The 6,000-nt window shown below is 46.2% G+C and overlaps 1 long non-coding RNA gene across 1 annotated transcript; it reads left to right on the top strand.

Moving 5' to 3' along the window:
- The first annotated feature begins 412 nt into the window (after positions 1-412).
- Positions 413-5,054, top strand: LOC130610998 (uncharacterized). The gene is made up of 2 exons (XR_008975130.1): positions 413-1,460; positions 3,530-5,054. It is a non-coding gene; the product is annotated as an uncharacterized LOC130610998 (long non-coding RNA).
- The last annotated feature ends 946 nt before the right edge of the window (positions 5,055-6,000 follow it).

Here is a 6,000-nt window from a genome sequence, read left to right as displayed (position 1 = left end):
TGTGTCTCTCCTTATTAGCACGTGGATGTGAATTCTGAAGTGGCCCATGTCCTCTCCTTGCCTATTCCGATTTCAATACAGATTATAATCTCTGCTGGTCTCACAGGGGTGCTGTAAAACAAAGGCTTTTCTGTCTTAGAAAAGAAGCCATGGAAGCTCATAATGTCTCCTTAGCGATACAGATCAGTCTGCAGTGACCATAACGGATTTTCAAGGTATTCTGGATGAAGTGCTTTGAAGCAGTGAGGGACACCCTGCCCTCAACCTCAAAACTCAGGTGGTTCACGCAAGAGCAATTGGTTCATCTTTGAGGCAGTTCTTGTGCCCTGGGTTTTGGAAGCTCTTTTGGAGCAGTATGGCTTGGGATGGTGAGAATGGGCAGCCCCTGTGCAGGATGCCCCAGGCGTTGTTTGTGTCTCACATGTTTGTTCATGCACAAGGAATTTCCAGAAGCAGCTTTCTGAGAGCCTGTGTCCCACAGATGCCCTATGGATGTGGTTCAAGAACTGGCCCCTGTCACCCACGGCAGCTCCCACCACTGCTCCAGGTTTGGAACAGCCATGAGGATCCTGTCCCCTGAGGTCTTCACATCACTGCTTCTCCCATTTCATGTTCCTGTGTGATTCCAGGGCTTTGTGTGATCTGCAGGAGAGCTTCTGCCAGCCCTGCAGGGGTTTGCTAAAGCATGCAGTGACAGCAAGGCACCAACCCTTTGCAGGAGCAGCTCTAGCGATGGAGATGGAGTCAGCCCCATGGGTGCATGCAAGAGCAGCTCTTGGGAGGATTTCTCTTCTAGTCATTGCCAAAAAGCTTTTGCAGCCAAACAGAAAACTTTACTGCTTTGAAGGGCAGAGGTTAAAGGTACTCAGAGTCGTCAAGGAGCACAAAGGTGGAATCAGAGTCAGCCACGAGTAAAATACAGACTCCTGGGCCCACAGTGTAAGTGGTTCCTCACCACTAGTCACATAACAGCTTTGTTTTCTTCTCTCACACTTCTACAGCATATTGCATACGAGATTCCACTAAAGAAATGACATGACACAGTATCAGAGCTTTTTCTTTTTCCATCTCATAGCAAGAATATATAATAATCTCTCTGGGAAGCACGTCTCAGGCTATCTCCAGGAACAATAGATGCTTGTAAGGCATCCAGTGAAGTCAGAATAGCTGGAGGCTGTGAGTCACATCACAACTTCTTGTGCTTGCATAGCGTTTCGCTTGCAGACTGATCTGAGCAGGAGACAGGAAATAACCAGCTATATTTATTTTTAATTGGGTACTTCTCAAGTTGGTGTTTCCTTGAAAACCAGGACTTGCCTTTTTAATTGTCACACTGGGAAAGGCAGGATCATGGCATGCAAACAGGGGGGTGTCTGTGCATGCTTTTGCTCTTCAGAGCAGACCACGGGAGCAGAAGAGGAGTACTGGGAGTCTGGAGGAGGATTTCCATGACACTACAGGTGGGGTAAGAAGGAAGCAGCTTCTTGAGTGGTCTAAGTGGTGCCCCAGCTTGTGATACCAGATCATCACAGAACTCATGTGACCCAATTCCTGTTTCTTATGTTCAATTAGAGGGGGACCCTAACTTTAAGATATATTTAAGATATATATTTAAGATATATTTTGCTACCTATCTAGGGTTTGCTTAGGCTGGCTTGGGAAATGAGATGGTGTCACCGTACCTCATTCAGGCTGGGATGAGGTCCCTGTGTTCTTCCCTACACTGTGGGCAAAATCACAGAAGTGTTATATATTGCTCCTAATTGTGTGTTGTGTGGACCTGGATTTGAGGAGGATGTAGCCAAGAGATTATTTGTGTTTGCTTTTACCCTTAAAAAAACCCATTTTTAAGCTGTTTAAAACCATATCATAATGTACAGAACTGTACTTGCTGGAGAGTGTTTTCAGCATTCCCTATGAAAGAGTCATTTATGGTCATCTGAATTGCCTGGATTTGGTGTGAGGAGGAGGAACGGGGCTTTGTTTAATTCCAGGCCCTGTTTCTGACTGTGTGATTGTCACTCACATCCTGGGTGGCTTCTGTGTGCTACCAGGGCATAGGGGAGGGAGTGCAATAGGACGCAGCCTTGACTAGAGGGGCAGGTAGCTACAGTTACGGTGTTTAAATCAAGACCCGGGTTGTGCTTTTTCCTTCACATGGTTTAAATTCATGGTTTAAAGCTGGGTATTACGCTTTGGTGTAGGGGGATAGGGTCTGTATTCTACTTGCCTGAGATGTTCAGTTGAAGTCTACTTTGCTACTAGTCTCGAGGAGGATGCATTCAATGGACTGAGCAGCAGAGCTGCTGAGGCAGAGCTGCTTCAACCCAGAGATTTTACCTTTGCAGTTTCTGTGATTTAAGAGAGTCTTCGAAAACTGGAGGAGTTACTGATAAAGAAAACCCCTTTTATCTCCTTCCCCCTCCCCTCATTGCATCCTTGTGTACATACTCACTGTCCAAGTGTGAGGACACACACTTGGGCTAGGGAGTACTGAGCTCCAGTGTCTTCTCCATCTGACTTTTTGGTTTGGAAGGGTTTTGTTTTGGTTGAGCTTTAGGGTATTTTGGGATATCGACTCTCTTTTCTGTCAAAATTCTTTCACTCAGGTTAAAGACACTGGAATATGCAGAGCAAAAGATAGTGAATATTTGAACCAAAACCTGCCCCTTGCTGCATAAGCACCCAATTATTCTCTCCTTGTCTGAGCTGATGAATATTTACCCCTTTCAGTCTCACTCCTTTTTTCTTGTCTGAGGCTTCCCCTTTCACTGTCACCCAAAACTAATTCACAGCCCCCTGCAAAAAGATCAGCAGGAAGCCAGGCATCTCTGCCCAGTCCATCTGTTTAGTGTGGTTTAGTTCATCTTGGGTCCGCTCCATCCCATAGCATAACCCCACTTTCCCACCTGCCTCTCTGAAGCCTGACTTTGTTCCAAGCTTCTTGCACAAGAAATAACCCATGCCTGAACCTCCTGCCCAGGCTTTCCTTCATGTGGTTTCAACCCCGTCCTGGCTCCAAAATCAGGCACCCAAGGATGCCCATGCCCTAGATCACCTCTCCGTAGTGGTACTCACCTTGTTCCCTTGTGCATCTCCTTGGAGAGCCTACAGCATCCTGTAGACAGCGTGAATGGGGCTTTTCATGCTTCTCCATCTTATTTCTCTCACTGTAGGGGTGGTTCAGGACCCCCCACCCATATTGCAGGGCTTTGGAGGAGAGGAACATTCCTTTGACCATCTGCATCCTCTTCTGTATTGAGAGTAACCCCTGAGCCCAGAAGGGAAACCAGCCCTGCATTGCCCTTTTCTTTTCCTCTGATGAAAGATGTGGGGAAACAAAATGTTTTGGGTTGAAGAAAATGTTTCTTTGGCTCAAGAAAGTTTATATTTTTCCTTGCTGAAAAAAAAGGGGGGGGGGGGGGAGAGGGGAATGGTTTTGGACCACTCAGACTGATTTTTTGATTTTTTTTTCTGCTTTTTTTTATGGTTCTGGCCACCTAACTGAAAATATCAATTATTGCCACAGCCACAGGCCCTCTGCCAAACTGCTGCTCCTGAGTAGTGCTCCAGTACAGCTTTATGGATTTGTTAACACAGCAGATTCAGCCTCTTGTTTGGCTTCTGTAAGCGATGTTTTGCTCTTCTTTATGGTCCCTCCGGCCTCCTCAGAGCACAGTGCTAATGCTCCCTGCACATCTGTTACCTGAGGGCTTTTAACCACTTGACCCAGCCACAACCCAGGCACTCCTCTTTCTGTTGGAGCTGCACCCTTCTCAGCCTTTGTGCTTGTTCTTGGTGTTGCCATTGAATCATAGAACCATAGAATGGTTTGGGTTAGAAAGGACCATGAGATCATCCAGTCCAACCCCTGCAATGAGCAGGGACATCTTCAACCAGATCAGGTTGCCCAGAACCACATCCAGCCTGGCCTGGGATGTCTCCAGTGATGGTTCATCCACCGCCTCTCTGGGCACCCTGTGCCAGTGTTTTACCACCCTCATTGTACAGAATTCCTTCCTCACATCCAGCCTCAATCTCCCTCTTTTAGGTTAAAACCATCACCCCTCGTCCTGTCTCAACAGGCCCTGCTAAAAAGTCTCTCCCCATCTTTTTTATAGGCCCCTTTTAAGAACTGAAAGGCCACAACAAGGTCTACCCAGAGCCTTTTCTTCTCCAGGCTGAACAACCCCAGCTCTGTCATCCCGTCTCCAGAGCAGAGCTGTTCCAGCCCTCTGGTCGTTTTTGTGGCCTTTCTCTGGACCCTCACCAACAAGTCCATGTCTTTCCTTGGAGCTTCCATAAAGCTTCTTCAAAGTGCTATAGAGGGAAGACCAACGCCATCGAGGCAGGTCCCAGCATTTGGAGGTTCTTTAGACTATAACCCTTGTGGTCTTCGTGCCTACAGCTGGATTAATGCACAACTTTTTCCTCCCCGAGCAGGTGTGGCCTGACATCTGCAGACCTGGCCTTGGTGGTTTTGGACTGTTTATGCCGTTTTTGATGGCTATAACTCCAATTTGCCATAGGTTTTGAACCGCACACAAACCACGCACGATTTGGGAGCTGCAATCCTCAACCACCACCAAGGATGTGGAGCATGATATCCTCATGGAAAAATTACACGTTCTTTGACCAACACATGCTTATTCATGAAATCCATTGCTTCTGTTGTGTAGAAGTAAAGATGATGTTTGATTGCCTTCTCCATAGTATGGGTGGTGACACGTCACCCGTGCCACAGAAGTCACTAAAAATACCATTCCTGCCACTAGGATTCACCATGAGGTAATGCATGTTTTCCAGGAGTTTTTGTTCATGCTACACTTTAATGCATAATGCAGGGTTTTTATTCATTAGATAATAGATACTTCAGGTAATGAAAATTCATTCTGTGTAGCAGAAATACCAAGAAGTGGCTTCTTGTAACTGTTCAAGGGCTCAAAAGTGGATACTTGTATGCTTTCATGTTTGATTCTTGTTCCACATCACTTCAGAAGCATAATTTTTGTTGACAGAAAATTGGCCAGGCTTAATAAAACAAGGTATTTCTATATCAGCTTCTGGGTTTTTCCTAATGCGTTGTCATTTTAGGAGCTAATTGACTTCATAGGCAAGATACATGGGGACCAGATTTTCAAAGGCTTGTGGTGCTGTGAAAAGATAATCCATAGGAAACTTTCCTCCTTTAATACTAAGATTGATCAAGAGGCAGAGCACCACTGCATGCTATCTCAGAGAGAGAAATCACATAGTTAAACTCCTGGCTCATCGCCCTCCTGGCTGTCACACATGGGTGACACTAGAGCTGTTTTATCACTGTCTGGAGCATCTCAGAGCACCTTCTGGTGTGTGTAACAGGAAGCCAGAGACATGACCCACTTGACGTAGTTCCAGATCCCTTTAGAGGCTTTCTGCCTCCATCTCCATGGCAGCTGTATCATTTCTGATCCCGCTACCTCGAGAGGAACCAGAGCTCCAAGAGCTTAAGTCCCCGAACCCAAGGGAAACAGATGCACTCGTTCTTAGGATGTTACTGCCTCCCATTTTGTGTTGCAGAGAGTAGCAAATCACCCAAGAAGTCTTCAGAGCCAGGCTGTCAGAAGATATTATGTAAATTAGCAAATCACATGGGCTTGTATTTAGGGCAGGCGAGTGAAAAGAGAGAAGTGTTGAGCTGTGACGGAGTCTGAATGAAGTGCCTGACTTTGAGGCACAAGATTGTCAAGTGACTTGCTCACCCAGATGAGCTGCAAGATTGGAGGAAACCAATCATGTGTCAAACCTGAACTTTCCAAGATTAATTACATAGGTATGCACACGCATACACAAAATCAGGACATATCAATACCTCGGCACACGCACATTTTACCCCTTGGGAAGCTATCCTGGGGATATTACTGCGTGCTTCACAAAGTCAGGGATTGTTTCCATTTAAAGCCTCTCATGCACTCCTTCCCTTCTCATAGCATTCAAACTGCAGCCTTCTAGAGCAGTCTG

Source organism: Pezoporus wallicus, unplaced genomic scaffold, assembly GCF_028554395.1.
Source record: "Pezoporus wallicus isolate ANWC-B61680 ecotype Strahan unplaced genomic scaffold, APGP_CSIRO_Pwel_v1 scaffold_11491, whole genome shotgun sequence".
Classification (NCBI taxonomy): domain Eukaryota; kingdom Metazoa; phylum Chordata; class Aves; order Psittaciformes; family Psittacidae; genus Pezoporus; species Pezoporus wallicus.
The sequence above is the reverse complement of the archived record's forward strand: the minus strand, read 5'-3'. Positions and strand labels throughout refer to the sequence as shown.